At 48.9% G+C, this 23,506-nt stretch overlaps 1 protein-coding gene across 6 annotated transcripts in view; it reads left to right on the top strand.

Moving 5' to 3' along the window:
* Positions 1–23,506, top strand: part of kalrna (kalirin RhoGEF kinase a) — a 1,222,490-nt gene that overhangs the window by 436,655 nt on the left and 762,329 nt on the right. Inside the window, exon 3 of one of the 6 annotated variants that reach the window (XM_038789520.1) lies at positions 10,924–11,127. The exons of the other annotated variants lie outside the window; for them this stretch is intronic. The gene's annotated coding sequence lies outside the window, so the exon portion shown is untranslated. The remainder of the gene's footprint in view (positions 1–10,923; positions 11,128–23,506) is intronic. 6 annotated transcript variants of the gene reach the window in all.

The following is a 23,506-nucleotide window of genomic DNA, read 5'->3' as shown; positions in this document are numbered from 1 at the left end:
CTGTGATTGGGCAGCACTTGCTGAACAATCCTCAATAGATACCCGAACAACCAGAGTAAGATAACCAGTCAAACTCATGACATGGCTCATTTGCACTTGCAGAAGTGACATAATGCATGTGCAGGGACTCTTCTGTAAATAAAATAAATATGTTCTAGTCTTCCGCCTTTTGAATTACCTGGGAGCTTGGGGAGCCTTCGGTTCTCAATGGCAAACTGATCATCAAACCAATCAGCGCCCGCTTGCTTGTTTGATATTTGCCATTTTTACATTTGGCCTGTTAAGTTCAAGACAGAAAGCTTTGGCAACATGTCTCTATTTTCAGCAATATCCAGTTTTTTTGATGACGTTGGGGTTGTGGATCAAATATTGACTGGAGCTCCAGGAGAAGTCCACTACTCTTCTTTGAAATGGTGCTATGACCACTTGAAAAGGATGATTGGGTCCTGGGTTGATGCTACATAAAAAAGACAAGAACATCTGACAGTGCAGCATTCCTTCACGACTGCATTAGAATGTCAAGCTGTAATTTTGAGCTTTTTCTCGACTGTTATTTGAACCGAGAGCCTTCTGAGTCATGGGGGAGAATGCGTGAATCATAGCTGACACATCCTGATGAATCAGTCATCCATCCTCCCATTATCATCCTTTGTTGCCTTGCGTCATCGCCCTTTTTGTCATTTAATCTCTCCTGCATTCTACCTTACCACAGACCTTCACTTTAGAACTCTCCTCTTCTGACCTTTCCCTGTCTCTATAATTGCTTACAGTCCATTACTTCTCTAACCTTTTCTTGTTTTGATGGAAGATTATCAATCTGAAACCTTGGGCAGGATTTTCCAGCCGCCACACCAATGGCCGTCGTCGCAGATGGGAAAATTTGGAGAGCCACTAAAAGTCAACAGCTCTCCAAATTTTCCCATCCCGCCCGTGACGATGCAAACTGTTGTCGGGGCCGAAACATCCCAGCCTTTAACTTTGTTTCCACCGCCAGAGATTCTGCTTGACCTGGGTATTTTCAGGATTTTTAATTTTCATTTCGGATTTACAGCCTCCACAGCATTTGGCTTTTGCATCGCATATAAGAAATCTTTTATGGATTAGCGTCAGATTAACCTCCCTTTTTGTTATGTTAGTTAACCCATTCTGAATAATGATCCAGGGCCTTCGTTAAACATGGGGATAATGTTTTTGCTGCTCATCTTTGACAGTGTGATTTCAATTCATTCCATCTTTGAGGCTTTAACTTTTCTTTTGAGAAAAGCAAATTACTGCGGATGCTGGAATCTGAAACAAAGCTTTGACAACGAGTCATCGGACTCGAAACGTTAGCTCTTTTCTCTCCCTACAGATGCTGCCAGACTTGCTGAGATTTTCCAGCATTTTCCCTTTCGTAACTTTTCTTTTTGCTCTTTGCTGAATTTCCTCAAATAGATTATTTGGAATTTCAGAAATTGCACCTAATACAAGATTTGATACAGCTTTATCTGAAACATTCATAATTCAGGTAATCTGTAATAACTTGCAATCAAATGCCCTTAGGATCAATGTTAACATTTCATTAGCCTTTTCTTAATCACCCAATTTCTTTCTGAAGCATAAGCCTTACCTGGTTTATCACAACAGATTTCTGAAGTTAATTCATTTTGTCGACTCCAAAATTCCTTCTTTTACTGAAACACAGAGGCCTGATTCTTCGACCACAGGTCATGTGCCTTTCAGGGCCGGCTCAAGGCACCGGCAACTCGGGCAGTCGCCCGGGGCGCCATGTGCTAGGGGGCGCCAGACTCGGGTCCCGCGCATGCGCAGTTGGGCCGGTGCCAACCAGCGCATGCGCGGTGGCCGCCCTCCCCCGCTGTGGCCGCCCTCCCCCGCTGTGGCCGCCCTCCCCCGCTGTGGCCGCCCTCCCCCGCTGTGGCCGCCCTCCCCCGCTGTGGCCGCCCTCCCCCGCTGTGGCCCGCCCTCCCCCGCTGTGGCCGCCCTCCCCCGCTGTGGCCGCCCTCCCCCAGGGGAATGGGACAGTTCAAGCGCCAACGTTTCAGCGCTGCCGTTTCAGCGCCTGGACGTTCAGCGCTGCCGTTTCAGCGCCAAAAATTTCAGCTGGCCAGCGCTCATTCATTCACAGGTCACTTTACAAGTGCAACGGATTAACAGGGGAGCCAAAAAGCTGCAGTGCAAAGGTGGTGACACAGGTATACTTAGTTATAACACTTAGTTATTTGGCCTTTTTTTGGAGTTTTATTACTGTGTGCTAAGTGGTGTGCAGAACCCAGATACAGAAGCCTCACCCCCAAGGTCTGCTTAAATGTCATGTCTCAAGCTTTTAAAATTTGCTTATCTTTAACATGGGGATAAAAATCCCATGCTCTTTAAACATAGGGGAGAAAAAGCTGAAACTGTCAGTGAGAGTTTTGAAAAACCCTCCGTTGAACTACATGTCATCTGGTGTAGGTTAGAAAACAATTTACCATCTGCTCATGCGGTTTCAATAATCAATAATCAATTATCACTCCCCCCCCCGGTCCGCTCCCCCCCCCCCCCGGTCCGCTCCCCCCCCCCCCCCCGTCCGCTCCCCCCCCCCCCCCCCCCGTCCGCTCCCCCCCCCCCCCCCGGTCCGCTCTCCCCCCCCCCCCCCCCCGTCCGCTCCCCGTCCGCCCCCCCCCCCCCCGGTCCGCTCCCCCCCCCCCCCCCGGTCCGCTCCCCCCCCCCCCCCGGTCCGCTCTCCCCCCCCCCCCCACGGTCCGCTCTCCCCCCCCCCGGTCCGCTCCCCCCCCCCCCCCCCCGGCCCGCTCCTCCCCCCCCCCCCCCGGTCCGCTCTCCCCCCCCCCCCCCCGGCCCGCTCTCCCCCCCCCCCCCGGCCCGCTCTCCCCCCCCCCCCCCGGTCCGCTCTCTCCCCCCCCCCCGGCCCGCTCTCCCCCCCCCCCCCGGCCCGCTCTCCCCCCCCCCCCGGTCCGCTCCTCCCCCCCCCGGTCCGCTCTCCCCCCCCCCCCCGCGGGTCCGCCCCCCCCCCCCCGCGGGCCCGCCCCCCCCCCCCCGCGGGTCCGCCCCCCCCCCCCCCCCCGCGGGCCCGCCCCCCCCCCCCCGGGTCCGCCCCCCCCCCCCCCGGGTCCGCCCCCCCCCCCCCCCCCCTCGGGTCCGCCCCCCCACCCCCCCCCGCGGGTCCCCCCCCCGCGGGTCCGCCCCCCACCCCCCCCCCCCCGCGGGTCCGCCCCCCACCCCCCCGCGGGTCCGCCCCCCACCCCCCCCCGCGGGTCCGCCCCCCACCCCCCCCCCCGCGGGTCCGCCCCCCACCCCCCCCCGCGGGTCCGCCCCCCACCCCCCCCCCCCGCGGGTCCACCCCCCACCCCCCCCCGCGGGTCCGCCCCCCACCCCCCCCCGCGGGTCCGCCCCCCCACCCCCCCCCCGCGGGTCCGCCCCCGCCCAGGCCCCGCCCCCCCCTCCCCAAGGGCGCCGAAGTTCAGCTTGCCCGGGGCGCCAGCAACCCTAGGGCCGGCGCTGGTGCCTTTCAATCACCTCTGTGGGAGAACAATGCTTTGAACAGAAGCTACCCATTTTGGGAGTAGTGCTCTGTTCGTCACAGCTAAAGAGCTGACGTTATGCTTGTGAGTTGGTGCTTCATTGCAGGTGCGAGAATCCAGGGGAATCGAATCTCAGGAGATGAAATTGAAACACTGCATGGTGGGCTGTCATTGATGCTGTCCAAGTTGGAGTGTCCGCCGCAAGATTGCCACAGATGGGACGGAGAGCATATGAAGATTCTTTGAACTCAGGCGGGAATTTCTAGTCACCAGGCGGGCACGGCCAAAGAATCCCGCCCCACAGAATTTATTGTTTTTGTCTAGGAATAATGAGACCCTTGCACAAAACCAGTCTCAAAAAATATACTTTTTGAGGTTAGTTGTTTCAACTATTTTGTCAGAGAATTATGATCCTCGAGCATACTCCGAGGTTTTTGGTAAGATTTGGCAAGGACCTAATAATGTTTTGTTTAATGTAGACAAAGTTTGAGATTCAAGACACTGGCTAAGAGAATGAAGTCACAGGATTCCACAGGTTTTGAACAAACAAAATTAAACTTTACTATAGAAGGTCAGAAAGATAAAACAGTTTGCAATACCTATATTATATTCTGACATTCAGCGTTACTATGAAATACATGTGAATTAACAAACAAACTGTAGTCGAACACTGCACTACAAGTGGCAGATGCGACCAAGGCAGATGCCATGGATTTATCAACCATCCAGCCTGATGTCAGTAAAAATGTATCAACTCACCTCATTGAAACACACATCTTTCTCACAAAGGACTCCAGTCTTCACTTTTGAAAATCTCACCTGGGAATTCTCTCCAAATATCACTCCAACTTGGGCAGCATCAATGACAGCCCACCATGCAGTGTTTCAATTTCATTTCCTGAGATTCGATTCCCCTGGATTCCCGTACCTGCAATGAAGCACCAACTCACAAGCATAATATCAGCTCTTTAGCTGTGTCGAGCAGAGCACTACTGCCCCAAATGGGTAGCTTCTGTCCAAAACATTGTTCTCCCAGAGGTATAATTGATTGACAGGTGATTGAAAGGCACATGACCAGTCCAGCACTTCACTCATCCTCAGCCCTTGCTGCCAACCTTCACTGGAGCATGGGAGCAGCTAATGCAACTTCACCTTGTACCGCTGATGCAGGTTAAGAACAGGAGCAATATCACCACCAACTGAGGAAGAGCATCAGCTCACCAGCTACCTCCTCAGGAATAAAGAGGATGGACACAGGTCCAGTTAGAAGGAGGCAAGACCTCAAACACAGGGTCTACAGGCATAGCTTCAGCTTCCTCAACTTGTTTGAGTACCAGTGCCCGAGGAGGCTCAGCCTCACATGGAAGGCCACTGTTGACATCTGCAGCCTTCAGGGACAATACCTCCTTCCCAGCGGAACACATGGGCATTCATTGCCAGTAAATGTCTAGGTTCCTGTCACTGGAGTCCACCCAACCCTTGAGTCTGCCTCTTGCCAGGTTATGTGTCTGTTTCCTCTGAAAGGAGAGAAAGCAGGGCAGTGTGAGTGGCCATGATTGTTTGTCCAGAGAGGCAGAAAGGACACCATAAATGTGACTTTGAAACATGGGTGCCATCTAATCACTAGCTGCGTATCTGCCAATTATTTCACCACTCACTGAATGTTAGGATAAGGATGAGTGTGAGCGTTGGCTGCTGAGATGGGGTTGTGAGTGTCTATGGAGCAAGGAATTCATGGAGCGGCAAGGTGTGTTGACTTGAGCAGTGCTGTACAGGAGAATGCTGGGCAATTCAGAGTGTGGCTGGCAAAGTGTTATTCCACTCACCTTCCCCGCCCTCCCTCTGGATTCTCTTGGTGCAGTGCCTTCAGGTTAGACAGACCACATTTCTGTTCAATTCCTTGGTTGCTTCCATTCATGCCTGCACAATGCTGGGGCCTCAACTGCCCAGCAATCTGTATCATTGACTTGGATAAAGGGACTGGATGTATGGCAGCTAAATTTGCCGATGACGCAAAGCTAGGTAGGAGCGTAACTTGTCAAGAGGAGGGTAGATGGGTTCAGTGAGTGGTGAAACAATTAGCAGATACGCGGCGTGGCTGGTAAGTCTCGTGAGAGACCGCTCGTAAAATTTACCCGGCTCGCTATGCCTCACAGGATCTAACCCTTCTTTGTGGAGTGTGAGGGCACATTGACCTCCCCGACAGGTGACTGTAGGCGCCGACTGGAGGCCACGATGGGGGGTCTCGAGATTGGGGTGGACCTCATTAGTGCAGGAAATGGTACTAAATCCGGCCTCGCAAGGCACAGAAATGTAGTAGAGTCCTGTTTGATAGCGGGGTCGTTCTTGATGCTGTCAGCATCAGAAAACACGCAGCTAAACACGCTCCATACGGGACTCCTGTTTCACCTCCGTAAAATCACACCCGTTATTTAAATGGGGAGTGCTTACAGAACACAGTGGTACTGAGTGCCTTCGTACATTAATCACACAAAGTTAGTATGCAGGTAGTGATGAGGAAGGCAAATGGAATGTTGGTGTCTAGTGCAAGAGGAATGGAATATAAAAGTAAGGACGAATGCGCATTCTAAGCATTGTTTGGCATCTTTGAATTTGTCTATATATATGTTTCTGGAGCATACCTCTTCATTCACCTGAGGAAGGAGCAGTGCTCCAAAAGCTAGTGTTTGAAACAAACATGTTGGACTTTAACCTGGTGTTGTAGGACTTCTTACTGTGCTCACCCCAGTCCAGCATCTCCACATCATGGCATTTATTCAAGGATGCGTTGAATACCTTTTTGACACACAAGGGCGTTGAGAGTAAACTTACTCAGAATAAAAAAACAGACAGTCAAAGTTTCTACAAATATATAAAACAAAAAAGAGTGGCTAAGGTAAATATTGGTCCTTTAGATGATGAAAAGGGAGATTTAATAATGGGAGATGAGGAAATGGCTGAGGAACTGAACAGCTTTTTTTGGGTCAGTCTTCACAGTGGAAGACACAAATAACATACCAATGACTGATAGAAATGAGGCTATGACAGCTGAGGACCTTGAGATGATTGCTATCACTAAGGAAGTAGTGATGGGCAAGCTAATGGTAGACAAGTCTCCTGGCCCTGATGGAATACATCCCAGAGTGCTAAAAGAGATGCCTAGGGAAATTGCAAATGCACTAGTGATAATTCACCAAAATTCACTAGACTCTGGGGTGGTCCCAGCAGATTGGAAATTAGCAAACATGACACCACTGTTTAAAAAAGGTGGTGGCAGAAAGCAGGTAATTATAGGCCAGTTAGCTTAACTTCGGTAGTAGGGAAGATGCTGGAATTTATCATCAAGGAATTAATAGCGAGGCATCTGGATGGAAATTGTCCCATTGGGCAGACGCAGCATGGGTTCATAAAGGGCAGGTCATGCCTAACTAAGTTTGTGGAATTTTCTGAGGGCATTACCAGTGTGATAGATAATGGGGAGCTAATGGATGTGGTATATCTGGACTTCCAGAAAGCTTTTGACAAGGTGCCACACAAAAGATTGCTGCATAAGATAAAGATGCATGGCAGTAAGGGATAGAGGATTGGTTAATTAATAGAAAGCAAAGAGTGGGGATTAATGGGTGTTTCTCTGGTTGGCAATCAGTAGCTAGTGGTGTCCCTCAAGGTTCAGTGTTGGGCCAACAATTGTTCACAATGTACAGAGATGATTTGGAGTTGGGGACCAAGTGCAATGTGTCCAAGTTTGCAGACGACACTAAGATGAGTGGTAAAGCAAAAAGTGCAGAGGATACCGGAAGTCTGCAGAGGAATTTGGATAGGTTAAGTCAATGGGCTAGGGTCTGGCAGATGGAATACAATGTTGACAAATGTGAGGTTATCCATTTTGGTAGGAATAATAGCAAAATGGATTATTATATAAATGATAAAATATTAAAACGCGCCGCTGTGCAGAGAGACCTGGGTGTGCTAGTGCATGAGTCGCAAAAAGTTGGTTTACAGGTGCAACAGGTGATTAAAAAGGCAAATGGAATTTTGTCCTTCATTGCTAGAGGGATGGAGTTTAAGACTAAGGAGGTTATGCTGCAATTGTATAAGGTGTTAGTGAGGCCACACCTGGAGTATTGTGTTCAATTTTGGTCTCCTTACCTGAGAAAGGATGTACTGACGCTGGAGGGTTTGCAGAGGAGATTCACTAGGTTAATCCCAGAGCTGAAGGGGTTGGATTACGGGGAGAGGTTGAGTAGACTGGGACTGTACTTGTTTGAATTTAGAAGGATGCGGGGGGATCTTATAGAAACGTATAAAAGTATGAAGGGAATAGATAGGATAGATGCGGGCAGTTTGTTTCCACTGGCGGGTGAAAGCAGAACTAGGGGGCATAGCCTCAAAATAAGGGGAAGTAGATTTAGGACTGAGTTTAGGAGGAACTTCTTCACCCAAAGGGTTGTGAATCTATGGAATTCCTTGCCCAGTGAAGCAGTTGAGGCTCCTTCATTAAATGTTTTTCAGATAAAGATAGATAGTTTTTTTTAAAGAATAAAGGGATTAAGGGTTATGGTGTTCGGGCTGGAAAGTGGAGCTGAGTCCAAAAAAGATCAGCCATGATCTCATTGAATGGCGGATTAGGCTCGAGGGGCCAGATGGCCTTATCCTGCTCCTTGTTCTTATATTCTTATGAGAGGGGCAAATAGGAAAGTGGGGTTGAGCCACAACCAGATCAACCGTGATCTTAGCAAATGGAGGAGCAGGCTTGAAGGGCTGAACTGTCCACTCCTGCTCTTAAGTCCTATGTTCCTATCTTAAAATAATTTTTTTGTATCTGTTGCTAGTTTGGGGAGAACAGCCTTGAGGACGATGGCGACTTTCATTCATTTTTCATTTGGGGGTCGCTAAATTCTCTCATGATTATTATTTTATTTCCTGAATGAAAAATGAAATGAAAATCGCTTATTGTCACGAGTAGGCTTCAATTAAGTTACTGTGAAAAGCCCCTAGTCGCCACATTCCAGCGCCTGTCCGGGGAGGCTGGTACGGGAATCGAACCGTGCTGCTGGCCTGTTTTAAAAGCCAGTGATTTCGCCGAGTGAGCTAAACCAGCCTCCTTTACTCGTTTCACATATTTGCTTACATATTTCTCCCTTTCCGTTATAGGGCTGCCTGTAGTAATATCGCAATCGATCTATTGTTATTATTTATTTCAATTGGTATTAATTATTTTTCTAACCTTCTGTTATGTTCTTTTATTTCCTTTTTAATGGGCTAAAGAACTGCAAAATTAACTTGCCATATTTTGTTACTTCAGTCATGTTACACAATAGGCAATGACAGTTTTAATAGACTCGAGACAGTTTACAAATCTTTTCAAAGAATTTTGGCAAGTCTGATAGATACTAATTATACCCATTGCAGCAGTGAACTATGAAGTTACATCGCTGTTTATTAAAGATAGCTGTATGTGCGAAAGTATAATTTACATTCTGACCGATATCCCGAAAGGATTCAATAATGATTAAGTCTTTTTGACTTCTTAAAAGCAGACTGAATTTAAGGAATATGAAAACATTACCTCTTGAAAACTGGTTTGAGGGGCCGAATGGCCTACTCCTGTTCCTATGATCCTAAAAAGATGGTGGAGCTTTATAAGAACAACAGCTTTTATTTATATAGCACATTTAACATCGCAAAACCTCCTAAAGTGGGGGCCTCACGGTAGCATGGTGGTTAGCATCAATGCTTCACAGCTCCAGGGTCCCAGGTTCGATTCCCGGCTGGGTCACTGTCTGTGTGGAGTCTGCACGTCCTCCCCGTGTGTGCGTGGGTTTCCTCCGGGTGCTCCGGTTTCCTCCCACAGTCCAAAGATGTGCAGGTTAGGTGGATTGGCCATGCTAAATTGCCCGTAGTGTAAGGTTAATGGGGGATTGTTGGGTTACGGGTATACGGGTTACGTGGGTTTAAGTAGGGTGATCATTGCTTGGCACAACATCGAGGGCCGAAGGGCCTGTTCTGTGCTGTACTGTTCTATGTTCTAAAGTGCTTCACAGGAGTTATCAACAAAATCTGACATCAAGCCACAAAAGGAAATATTAGGAGAGATATATATTAGGAGAGATACCATAGAGGTATATTTTAAAGAATGTCTTGAGGAGAAAGGGAAAGAGATGGAGGGTAAGGTAGAGAATTTCAGAGTTTAGGGCCTTGGAAACTGAAAGCACAGTCACCAATGATGCAATGATTAAAATCCGCGATGTGCAAAAGGCCAGAATTGGAGGAGTGCATTTACATTAGATAGTTTTAGGGCTGAAGCAGATTAAAAGAGGTTTGGATACAGGCTACATAGTTTTGGACGCACTATAGCTCATGAAACATGGGAGCTGGAAGGCTGACCAGGAGAGCATTTCAACAGCATTTTAAATGTATTTGATTTCTTTTTATATTTGGGGTTCAGACTAATTCACTTTTATTTCTATTAAAATGAAATTGAAATCTGCACTAAGTATTACAAAGCATGTAACAGGTTTTGCCGTGTTTATTTTGTTGAATTTTTATTGGTTTTGCAACGTATATGTTCCACAGAGCTGCAATTCCTTTGTTTTTTAAAATAAATTTAGAGTACCCAATTAATTTTTTCCAATCAAGGGGCAATTTAGCGTGGCCAATCCACCTATCCTGCACATCTTTGGGTTGTGGGGTCGAAACCCACACAAACACAGGGAGAATGTGCAAACTCCAGAGCCGGGATCGAACCTGGGACCTCGGCGCCGTGAGGCACAGGGCTAACCCACTGAGCCACTGTGCTGCCCTCTGCAATTCCTTTGTTGAGACACAAATTGTATTAAATGTTAATTATTCATATTGTTTAACATGCCACCATTCTGGAAATTTGCTGAAACATTCTGTGCTTTTTCCTTCAATCTTTAATTTCCAGAGCCCTAAACAATAGGAGTCTGGTGCAACTTCCAAAGCCCCAGTAATTTTCTGTTCAGTGCTGAAGCGAATTGTACAAGTTAGGTATTGTCCTGAGGGAATATATAGATTATTGGGTTAGATAACTTTGTTTTCACCCGTGAAAGCGGGATTCAAATCCAACCTGCACAGCTGGGATACAAATCTAAAACCCTTGACAGTTATTAGTAGTTCTAAATAAAAAGAGTCTAGTCTGCGTGAACATGGTCTGCAATTGTCATTACTCTCTCTAGCAAGAATTGTCTTTAAATTTATTGATCTTGGCACTAACTCTCACTCTTCTGTAGGGAGTATTGTGTTGAAGTAAAGATTTAGGAACACTATTATGATGGTGCCATAAAAGGAGTTGTGTTTTCAATCTGTCCTGTCCTTACCTGATCTAATGTTTGAAATGTCTAGTTATTTAATCTGGTCAACTTTTGTACTTTTTTCTTTGCAGAGAAAATGTATTAGCTGACTGTTATATTGCGGGTCTGAACTTCCCACAAAGTGGCAATCAGAGTTGGATTGCCACTCCACTCCTAGTGACTGACCTGGAAATCCAGCCGCTCCCTTCGCGTCTGACTTTCCAACTTGAGCCAGGCAAGAACTGTGTAGGGCAGCGCGCTCCTGAAACCTTCAGGCAAGGGTTGGAGAGCTGGAGGTAAGGAAGCTATGTCCCCTTTAAAGCAGGTAAATTTAATGGTCCCTCCACTTTCAGCAGCTGGACCAGCAGGAGAAGGTAGGTTGAACTGTCAGTGGGAATGGTTAGTCAGAGGATCGGGGTGGTCAGTAAATATATCTCTTGGCATTTCACAGGAGTGCAAGCAGACAAAAATAATGGGCTGAATTTACTGTGAATCCGGCGTCCGGTCAAAATCGAGGTCCGCACCGATTCGGGCATCATGCTCTGGTCCCTCCCTGACAGTGAAAAGAAAGTTTGTGCCCCGCACCGACTAAGGGCATTCAAAACCAACATTTGTATGCATTTAAATGTGATTAGTGAGTAGGACGCAATATCTTCTGTCCTTCCGCTATGCTCTGTTCCTCTCAGGTGGAAGTCTTATGGGCATGAATTACTACAAGTATTTGAAAACATGGACTAGGTGCCATGCTGCGGAGGGGGAGTGGTAGGTGAAAAAAACACTGAAAAACCATTGAAAACTGTCAGGTTTGCTGGGGATAGCTGCCCGAACTGAGGGCAGTAGCTAGTAGTGACTGGGTTCCACGTCCATAGACTTGGGGTGTATCTGCCATATCTGCATATCACCATATCTGCAGTCTGTCTGTTAAACAAAACCCCTTTGGTGGTGTTTACAGGCTCCTGGCTGCTCACACTGCTGAGTGTTCCTGTGTCCTTTAAATGTTCAGAAGGTCATCTGGGAGCCCACCCAGGCCACACCTCTGGACACCCTCATACCCCAGCTGTATCATCAAGGGCCATGCTCAATCAGGAGCACATCGGGTGTTGGCAATCCAGCGTTGCAGGTTTGATTCCTGGCTTGGGTCACTGTCTGCGGATTCTGCATGTTCTCCCCGTGTGTGCATGGGTTTCCTCCGGGTGCTCCGGTTTCCTCTCACAGTCCAAAGATGTGTAGGTTAGGTGGATTGGCCACACTAAATTCCACTAGTATCCAGTAAGGTGAAGTGGGGTTACTGGGTTACAGGGATAGGGTGGAGATGTGGGGCTTAAGTGTGGTGCTCTTTCCAAGGGCCGGTGCAGACTCAATGGGCCAATGACCTCCTTCTGCACTGTAAATTCCATGTAATCCTCAGAAGCGCTGCCCCATTGCAGACGCAGTAGGGGATCAGCAGAACACACCCCAAACAAAGGACCCCTGCTTCTTTGTCTTTGGAACCCGCCCTAGTTCTCTGCCCCTCCCAAGGCAGAGGCCTCACCAGTGACCCCCACCCCTCCGGATCACCAGTTGTCTCCTCGTGAGACTGCTGACTGCCTATGCCACCACCTCCCAGACAGTCTTCAGGAGGGCAGGCTTGAGTCTGTGGCCCATGCTTGGGAAGAGGGTGCCCCTCCACTCCTCACTGGCATGGAGCTGTGGGTCCACCTCCGACTCCTGACCTCGGAATGCAGGTCTTCTGTGAGCTATCTTGATGGCTGCTTTGAGTGTATGCTATGTGGAGTACTTAAAAACAGGTTCAGCTGCCAGGCTGTTTGGCGCTAACTCCGGCTCCAGCGGTTGGAACGCCTGCTGGGCAGGAATTGCTCAGAATTGATGCCAGCAGGGCACTGGGCAATTTGCGTGTCCTGACTCGTTTACCGAATAGCGCCCCCAACGAGAATACGAATTGCACACAATTCAGTCTCCGCGTACATACTTAGGGCGCGATTTCATGGAAATGAAACAAATTCCCGTTTTGGGCACATTTCGCGGGAGAACAATCCTGCTATTAAACAGGACTTAATTTTTGGACCCCGCCGAGGCCGCACTTGCGTTAATTTCCTGCACGAAAGAGCTCAGCTAGCCAGTGGAGGAAGAGACCAGGGTGCCATTTTTAAATGGTGCCTCGATGTCTGGACCCCCACCGCAGATTCCAGACCCACCCCCCCCAAAGTCCCAATTTACTATTTACTAATAACGGCAGGGCACCACTGGGCATTATCCCCAGCACGGGCAAGACCACCTGGGCACCTTGACACTGCCAGCCTGGTACCCTAGCAGTGCCCCTGTTAGACTGGAAGTGTCACCCTTGTAGCCCCACCAAGTGTCAATTTCAGGGTTCCAGGCTGGCAGTGCCATTGTGCCCAGGTGCTATCAGAAGTGCCATCATACCACCACGTTTCCCATAGCCTGAAAACCCGGGGGTCTCCGATAACCTGGGAGACCCGCCGACGAGCCAGTATGCCTGGTCCGTACTTATGGAAACCAGTGCTAAACCGTGCCCGCTAGGGGTCACCGAGGCAATGCCGTCAGGTCTCGTGGTACTCAGGTAACCCGGGCGTAGACCTATCCAAACCGTACCTAACTGCTCACTTGACTATGCAAATTTGGATCACGCCCAGTAAGGGCAAGATCCAGATCGCCTGCCTCATGAAATCTTGTTCGGTTTCGTGAGGTATAACGGGTATCATAAATCTCGCAAGAGGCGTCTCGCGAGATTTACCGGCCTCGTCAGGTCCCAAGTCGGGCACGACAAGGCTATTAGTTTGCGTCCCTACTCTCCCAGATTTCCCCCAATGTTAGATTTCTATTGGCAGAGAACTTCTGTTTCACATTTAAAATTTAAAGATTATTTCAAATAATATTATGATTCTTTCTCTCTCTCCTATCTTCCATCTCAAACTTAAATTTAATATTTTTCAATAACAGTTGGAAATCTAGAAAAGGTCCTGTGTAATCGCTGTGTCATATTTCTGGTGTTAATTCTGTGTAAGAAAATTTATGGTTAAGAACTGGCAAATCTGCTATCATTTGCGGCAAGTTGAGTGATGTAAGTCCTTGATCCTTAGACCAGGAACTAACTGATTGGAGGAGAGGCAGTTTCCCAATAGTTTAAATTATTACCACATTTTTGACTCTTTTGGTCAGAAAATATTTGGAACGCCGGGGAGTGGGGAGGAGGACGGGGAAACAATGGGACTGAGACAGGAAGGCGCCGGAGTGCCGAGTCACCAGGCTAGCAGATTGGCTAGTCAAGGGAGTCAGGTGGGGGGGAGATCACAGCCAGTGGATGGCAGGGGTGGGGGTATCGGGGGATGTGGTTGGGGGGGGGGGGGTAGTTCTGCTGACGTGGGAGGGACTTGAAATAGGCACGGGAAAGGAGGTCGAGGGTGGAGGCAGCCAACGGGCGGGCCAGGAATGGCGCGATGCATGGGCCGGGGGCCGGCCCGAGAAAGGCTATGGCTGACCGGCGTGGTGGTGGGGGGGGTGGGATGTGCCCCCCGACTAGGCTGATCACCTGGAACGTCAAGGGACTGAATGGGCCGGTTAAGAGGGCGCGGGTGTTCGCGCACTTGCGAGCTCTGAGGGCGGACGTAATTATGTTGCAGGAGACACATCTGAAAGTGTCTGACCAGACCAGGCTAAGGAAGGGCTGGATTAGCCAGGTCTTCCACTCGGACTTGGACTCGAAGTCCAGTGGGGTGGCATTCATGATCAACAAGCGGGTGCAATTTGAGGCGGAGGGCATAGCGCACACAGGGGGGGCATATACCTGATGGTACGGGGCAGACTGGAGGGGAGAAGAGTGGTGCTGGTGAATATTTATGCCCCGAACTGGGATGACGTGGACTTCATTAAAAGAGTGCTGGGGAAGATCCCGGACCTGGACTCTCGCAGGCTAATAATGGGGGGGGACTTTAACATGGTCCTTGACCCGGCTTTGGATCAGTCGTGTCCCAGAACGGGTAGACTCCCAGCAATGGCGAGGGAGCTGAAAGGGTTTATGGAGCAAATGGGGGCAGTGGACCCGTGGAGAGATAGACAGCCGACAGGAAGGGGCTACTCGTTTTACTCGCACGTCCATAAAGTATATTCTAGGATAGATTTCTTCGTACTAAGCAGGGATTGTATAGGGGAGGTAAAGAACACGGAATACTTGGCAATTACTATCTCAGACCATGCCCCGCACTGGGTAGATCTGTAGATCGGGGGAGCGAGCTACCAACGCCCGCAATGGAGGCTAGACGTAGGACTGCTGTCGGAGGAGGGGATTTGTGAGAGGCTTCGGAGGTGTATGCAAAATTACTTGCAGGTGAATGACATGGGGGAGGTCTCAGCGGCGACCCTGTGGGAGGCGCTAAAGACAGTAGTGGGGGGGGAGCTGATTTCAATTGGGGCCCACAGAGCCAAGGCAGACAGGGCAGAGATGGATAGATTGGTCAGGGAAATGGGTCGGATAAATGAAGAGCATGCGGAGTCCCCGGGGGAGGTTTTACTCAGGGAGAGGCAGAGACTACAGGTGGAACTGGGGGCACTATCCACGAGTAGGGCCGTGGAACAGCTTAGGAAGGCGAGGGGAGTGGTGTATGAGCATGGGGAAAAGGCTAGCAGACTGTTAGCGCAGCAACTCAGGAGGAGGGAGGCAGCCAGGGAAATAGGTAGAGTGAGGGATGGGGAGGGGCGCAAAGTGGAGGACCCGGCAGGATTGAATAAGGTATTCCGGGACTTCTATCGCAAGCTGTATACTTCGGAGCCGCCGGAAGAACCGGAGGAGATGAAAAGGTTTCTGGACGGGTTAACCTTCCCAACAGTAGGTGGGGGGCGAGTGGATGAGCTGGGGGCCCCGATTAAAGTGGAGGAGGTATTGGGGGGCCTAAAGGCCATGCAGTCGGGGAAAGCCCCGGGGCCGGATGGATACCCAGTAGAGTTCTATAGGAAGTTCTCTGAGCTGGTGGGCCCGGTCTTGGCGAGGGTTTTCAATGAGGCAAGGGACAGAGGGACCCTGCCGCCGACAATGTCGCAAGCCACTATATCACTGATATTGAAGCGGGGTAAAGACCCAGAGGCGTGCGGGTCCTACAGGCCAATCTCCCTGATTAATGTTGACGCCAAGCTCCTGGCAAAGGTACTGGCGGTTAGAATGGAGGACTGCGTACTGGAGGTGATTGGGGAGGACCAAACTGGGTTCGTGAAAGGTAGGCAGCTGGCGGCCAACCTGAGAAGATTACTTAATGTGATAATGATGCCCCCGGCGGGTAGGGAGTTGGAGGTAGTGGTGGCGATGGACGCCGAGAAGGCCTTTGACCGGGTGGAATGGGACTATCTATGGGAGGTACTCGGACGGTTTGGGTTCGGGGAGGGATTGGTAGATTGGATCAAATTATTATATCAGGCCCCGAGGGCCAGCGTCAGGACTAACAGAGAAATGTCGGAGTACGTTAGGTTGTACCGAGGGACCAGACAGGGCTGCCCGCTCTCCCCGCTGCTGTTTGCGCTGGCCATAGAGTCGCTGGCGATTGCGCTGAGAGCCGCAGAGGGATGGAAGGGGATGGTGAGGGGCGGGGTAGAACATAGGGTCTCTCTTTACGCAGACGACCTGCTCCTGTACGTGTCGGACCCAGTGGCCGGGATGGGAAGTATACTGGGAATGTTGAGGAAGTTCGGCCAGTTCTCAGGATACAAATTAAATACGGCCAAGAGTGAAATGTTTGTGGTATAAGCAAGGGGCCAGGAGAACAGATTGAGAGGGCTATCGTTTAGGCTGGTGGAGGAAAATTTCCGGTATTTGGGAATCCAGGTGGCACTAGACTGGGGCAGGCTGCACAAGTTAAATTTGACCAGGGTGGTGGAGCAAATGAAGGGAGAGTTTCGGAGATGGGATGCACTCCCGCTGTCGCTGGCAGGGAGGGTGCAGACTGTAAAGATGACAATCCTCCCTAGATTTCTGTTTGTTTTTCAGTGCATCCCGATCTTTGTTCCACAGTCCTTCTTCAAAAGAGTTAACAGGATGATCATGAGCTTTGTCTGGGCGGGAAAATCCCCGCGGGTGAAGAAGGCGATGTTGGAGAGGAACCGCAGCGAGGGAGGGCTGGCTTTGCCGAGTCTGATTAATTATTACTGGGCGGCCAACATCGCTATGATAAGGAAGTGGATGGTGGGTACGGGGTCTATCTGGGAGCGGGTGGAGGCTGCTTCGTGCAGGGGCTCCAGCTTGGCAGCCCTGGTCACGGCTCCTCTACTGCTGCTGCCGGCCAAGTACTCCACCAGCCCGGTAGTGGTGGCGACCCTGCGGATATGGGGCCAGTGGAGGAGGCATGTAGGGGAGACGGGGGCGTCGGTTTGGGCGCCAATTTGCGACAACCATCGGTTTGCCCCGGGAGTATAGATGGGGGGTTTCGAGTATGGCGGCGGGCGGGGGTGGGAAGGGTGGGCGATATGTTCCTGGAAGGGAGCTTTGCGAGTTTGAGGAGCTGGGAGAAGAAATTTGGGCTGGTAAGGGGAAATTATTTAGGTACCTACAGTTGCGGGACTTTGTTCATAGACAGGTCCCATCTTTCCCACGCCTCCCGCCAATGGGGATCCTAGACAGAATAGTCTCTAGGGGGGAAGAAGGGGAGGGTAGAGTCTCGGGTATTTATAAGGTGCTCATGAGGGAGGAAGGGTCCCAGACAGAGGAACTGAAACTTAAATGGGAGGAGGAGCTAGGCGGGGAAATGGAGGACAGGCTGTGGGCAGAAGCCCTGAGTAGGGTAAATTCGACCGCAACATGTGCCAGGTTCGGCCTGATCCAATTTAAGGTTGTTCACCGGGCCCACATGACGGTGGCTCGGATGAGCAAATTCTTTGGGGTAGAGGACAAATGCGCTAGGTGCGCGGGAGGACCAGCGAACCACGTTCACATGTTTTGGGCATGCCCTAAGCTGAGGGAGTACTGGGAGGGATTTGCGGGGATGGCGGGTAGTACCGGTGGGAGAGGAGCGGGCTTGTGCAGTATGTTACGATTGAAGTATTGAAAGTACATGGATGTTTGCACATTTTTGCCTTTTTTGCTTTCTTTCTGTTGATGTCTGTAACTGTTTACAAAGCCAAAAACTACCTCAATAAAATTGTTTATTAAAAAAAGAAAATATTTGGAAGAAAGTTACTGTTAAATGCTTCATTTTTAAAACAAGACATATTCACATATACAGAAAAGGCACTGAAACAAATGGTGGTTAAAATGTTAATAAGATAAATATTGCTATTGCTTCCTCAGAGTTGTAAAAGAATAAACAATTTGTTGGTCTTTCTTGTTAATTGACAAACACTTCAAATCCATCATAAAGTCCTGGATGAACAGAACTTTCCTCCAAGTAAACATTGGGAAGACCAAAGTCATTGTTAGGTCCCTTCCACAAACATGCTTGTCTAGCCATTAAAAGCATTCATCTTCCTGGTCATTGTCTGAACCTGAACCAGACTGTTCACAAACTTGGCTTTGAGATGTGCTGTAAACCACACATCTTCCCAACCATCAAGACTGACTAGTTAAACCCCCGTCGTCCATCTGCACTCCTGCCTTAGCTCACCTAGACCTGAAACATTCATCCATGTCTTTGTGACCTTTAAACTTGACTAGTCCAATGCATTCCTGGTCATCCTCCAATTGTTCCCCCTCCATAGACTTTAACTCATCTAAATCTCTGCTGTGTGTATCCTAACCTGGTAAGAAGTCTTACGATAAAGTCCAACAGGTTTGTTTCAAATCACTAGCTTTCGGAGCACTGCTCCTTCCTCAGGTAAATGAAGAGGTATGTTCCAGAAACATATATATGTAGAAGTCAAGGGCATTCAGCCTCTGATCTCCGGGTGAGTGTTCTCCAAGGCGGCCTTCAGGACGCACGGCAACGCAAAATCGCCGAGCAGAAACTTATAGCCAAGTTCCACACACATGAGTATGGCTTTAACCGGGACCTGGGATTCATGTTGCATTACATTCATCCCCCACCATCTGGCCTGGGCTTGCGAAATCCTACCAACTGTCCTGGCTTGAGACAATTCACAATCTTGAGACAATCATGGATCTTTAACATTGTCTTTATATATGTTTCTGGAACATACCTCTTCATTCACCTGAGGAAGGAGCAGTGCTCCGAAAGCTAGTGATTTGAAACAAACCTGTTGGACTTTAACCTGGTGTTTTAAGACTTCTTACTGTGCTCACCTCAGTCCAACGCCGGCATCTCCACATCATTTCCTAACCTGCACCAAGTCCTGTTCACCCATCCCCGTACGGGCTATTCATTCTTTGGGGTGGTACAGTGGCACAGTGGTTAGCACTGCTGCCTCACAGCACCAGGGACCCGGGTTCAATTCCGGCCTAAGGTGACTGTGTGGAGTTTGCACATTCTCCCCGTGTCCACGTGGGCTTCCTCCGGGTGCTCCGGTTACCTCCCAAAGTCCGAAGATGTGCAGATTAGGTGAATTGGCCATACTAAATTGCCCTTCGTGTCCAAAGAGTTAGGTGTGGTTACTGGGTTATGGAAATAGGTTGGGGGATTGGACCTAGGTAGGTTGCTCTGTCCAAGGTTTGGTGCAGATTTGCTGGGTTGCATGGCCTCCTTCTGCACTGTAGGGCTTTTATGAATCACCCTGTGCTTGCTGACCTATATTGGATCCCAGTCTGGCAACACCTTGATTTAAAAATTCTTATCCGTCTTTTCAAATCCATCCATGGCCTCGTCCCTCCCTATCTCTCTCAGCTCCTCCAGCCCTACGCGCCTCCAAGATTGTAGCACTCATCCAATTCTGGCCTCCTGCACGTTCTTGATTTAACCATTCACCATTGGCAGCTGTGCTAGCTGAGGCCAAAACCCTGTGCTCTTGATTTTCCTCCTTAAACTTCTTCTCCTTTCAAACTCTCTTCTTTGCAAACACGCCTTAACATGTACTTCTGCTACTTCTGCGACCAAGCTCTAGGTACCTGTGCTAATATTTTATTTGATAACACTCCAAGGAAACTCCTTCGGACATTTCATACATTAAAGGCCTTATGTAAATGTAAATTGTTGTTGAGAGGAAGAAGAATAAATTAATCCTCAACTTGCAGACAAAAGGAAAGGATACTGTAAGAAAGAACTGCTGCAAACAGAATAAAGACAATTTATTTTGCACTATTAATAATTTACGCCTAATGGAAGAGGTGGGATAGCTTGAAAAATGAAATGAAAATCTCTTATCGTCACAAGTAGGCTTCAAATGAAGGCTGATACAGGAATTGAACCGTGCTGCTGGCCTGCCTTGGTCTGCTTTAAAAGCCAGCGATTTAGCCCAGTGTGCTAAACGAGCCCCATGCTTGTGGGGAAAGTTGAAGTTAAAAGTTGACGATTAGAAAAATTGCTTCAGATTTATAAATATGCTTTTGGAACATGCTGTAAGAAGAAGGATGCTGCGTACCAGTGGTGGACGAGAAGTAATCATTCAATGTTACAAAGCAGAAACACAGTCTGAAATAGCCTGTTTTATATGGATTCAGTACATCCAAAAGAAGTTAAAATGGTTACAATTGAATTCCTACTGTGCAGAAGGAGATCACTCAGTCCATCAAGTCTGCACCACCCCTATCCCCGTAACCAGATAACCCCACCTAACCTGCACATCTTTGAACACCACGGGGCAATTTAACAATTTATCATGGTCAATCCATTTAACCTGCATATCTTTGGACTGTTGGAGGAAACTGGAACACCCGGAGGAAACCCACGGAAACACTGGGAGAATGTGCAAGCTCCACACAGACAGTCACCCAAGGCCGGAATTGAACCCATGTCCCTGGCGCTGTGAGGCAGCAGTGCTAACCACTGTGGCAATGTGCCGCTCCAACTGTGCCAGTTGACACTGTTGGGCCCACAGTTTTGACAAAATCATGAGTGGCGAGAGAGTATTATGCAGCTAAAAAGAAAAAAAAATTACAAAATCAATAATTAATCGTTAAGCCCTGAGCTTGGTTTTGATCTATTTCCTGAATGATGTCGTAGGATGTTAGGTTAAATCCTGTAGCAAGATATTCTTGTAATAAATCTGATAGTTTGACAGCGTGGCTTGACAGGATTGGTAATGTTATAAAGGAATGCAAACTTTGTTGGTTAAACATCAGATCAATCTACTGATTGCTGCAAGGCAGAAACTGTAGACGGGGGAAGGTTTACTGAAAAGACTGAGAGAAGCTTATTTCCAGCTTAACTAATTATAAAACGTTTCAAGTATATGCAAAGACATTTGTTTTGTAATGAATGGCTATCCCATATGTCAAAAATTGCAATCCTAGGATGGGGAGTTTTAACAATTGAATTACAAATAAAACATTTTTAACAATTAATACTTATGTTTCAGTTTGAATAATCCATGCTGGTTTTGGAATTAAATCTAAGAGCCTTTTGATATACCTTCAATTCAGAGAGGCAGAGGGAGCAAGTGAACAGTCGGCTTTATTAGTCATGAACTTGACTAGCCAGAGTCAGTAGTGCAGATGAATGCCACCCACAGGTGGCAGGTCTATATATGGCTCTGGTGAGGGCGGAGCCAGAGGCGGAGCCATACTGGGGTTACAGTACAGTGCCTGGAAGCAGTTCATATCACCATTTCCAGGTCATAGGTCACAGGTGACAGTATCACGAATGCATTATGGTGAATACATTCACCACACCTTTATTATCCTGACCTGTATTTGAATATCAGAGGAGTCAACCAAAAATTGCATGATGTTTTATATACTAAAATCTGATGTCTTGATCATAAACTTCTGAAATGGAATTAAACATAAAGAAATGATCAACTGAAAGCTAAAATTAAAATTCCATTGTTGTCAGTTGTGTGTTTCTTTAGAATTAGCTGCATAGAGTTTTTGCTGACAAAACATACTTTTCCTTATTCTTCCAACATACTGGCTATATCTAAAAACAAAATCAACTAAAACATGAAATATTACAGATACTCTGTGCAGAATTTTAATCGCCAAAGGGAGAGGCGGGTTCAGATATGGGCAGGGGATTGAAGCACCAAAATGATTATAATAATAATCTTTATTATTGTCACAAGTAGGCTTACATTAACACTGCAATGCAGTCACTGTGAAAATCCCCCAGTCACCACACTCCGGTGCCTCTTTGGGTACACAGAGGAAGAATTCAGAACGTCAAAATTACCTAACAGCACGTATTTCGGGACTTGTGGGAGGAAACCAGAGCACCCAGAGCAAACCCACGCAGACATGGGGAGAGCGTGCAGACTTCGCACAGACAGTGATCCAAGCCGGGAATTAAATCTGGACACTGGCACTGTGAAATAACAGTGTTAACCAAATGGCATTGGTCAGGGACTCAATGTGATCCTGTGTACTTCTGAGTTTAACTCAAGTAGACTTTCTGGTGACAGGGAACCCCACAGGACTGTTGGGTTAGTAATTAAAATGTGGACGCAGCTCATCGCTCATGAACGAGGATCCCCTGTCGCTGTGGATGTAGTCGGGGAAACCGAACAGAGCGAAGATGGAGTTGAGGGCCTTGATGACGGTGGCAGACGTCATATCGGGGCATGTGATGGCAAAGGGGAACCTGGAGAATTCATCGACCACACTGAGGATTTGTGTGTTGCGGTCGGTGGAGGGGAGGGGCCCTTTGAAATCCACGCTGAGGTGTTCAAAGGGGCGGGACGCTTTCACCAGGCGCGCACGGTCCGGCCGGTAGAAGTGCGGCTTGCACTCGGCACAGACCTGGCAGTCTCTGGTGATTGTCCGTACTTCCTCGACGGAGTAGGGCAGAGCGCGGGCTTTGACGAGGTGATACAATCGAGTCACCCCCGGGTGACAAAGGTTGTCGTGCAGGGCACGGAGTTGGTTTACTTGTGCGCTGGCACATGTACCTCGGGAGAGGGCGCCTGGGGGCTCGTTGAGCTTGCCGGGGCGATACAAAATCTCGTAATTGTAGGTGGAGAGCTCGATTCTCCACCTCCAGATTTTATCATTTTTGACCTTGCCCCGCTGCGTGTTGTTGAACATGAAAGCTACCGACCGTTGGTCAGTGAGGAGAGTGAATCTCCTGCCGGCCAGGTAATGCCTCCAATGCCGCACCGCTTCAATGATAGCCTGGGCCTCCTTTTCAACAGATGAGTGTCGAATTTCAGAGGCATGAAGGGTGCGGGAGAAGAATGCCACGGGTCTGCCTGCCTGCTTTAGAGTGGCGGCGAGGGTGACATCTGAAGCGTCGCTCTCTACTTGAAAGGGCAGTGTCTCATCTACTGCGTGCATCCTAGCCTTGGCAATGTCTGCTCTAATAGGGGCGAAGGCATGTTGTGCCACGGCCGTGAGGGGAAATTGAGTCGACTGTATAAGTGGGCGGGCCTTGTCCGCGTAGTTTGGGACCCACTGGGCATAGTAGAAGAAGAACCCAATGCAGTGTTTGAGGGCCTTGGGGCAGTGGGGGAGGGGAAGCTCCATGAGGGGGCGCATGCAGTCGGGATCGGGCCCCAGGAGTTCGTTTTGGACTACATAGCCGAGGAGGCTAAGCGGTTGGTGCTGAACACACACTTCTCCTTGTTGTAGGTGAGGTTGAGGAGAATGGCGGTGCGGAGAAATTTGGCAAGGTTGGTATCGTGATCCTGCTGATC

This window comes from Scyliorhinus canicula, chromosome 2, assembly GCF_902713615.1.
Source record: "Scyliorhinus canicula chromosome 2, sScyCan1.1, whole genome shotgun sequence".
Taxonomy (NCBI): domain Eukaryota; kingdom Metazoa; phylum Chordata; class Chondrichthyes; order Carcharhiniformes; family Scyliorhinidae; genus Scyliorhinus; species Scyliorhinus canicula.
Note: the sequence above shows the minus strand (reverse complement) of the source record. Positions and strands in the feature narration are given on the sequence as shown.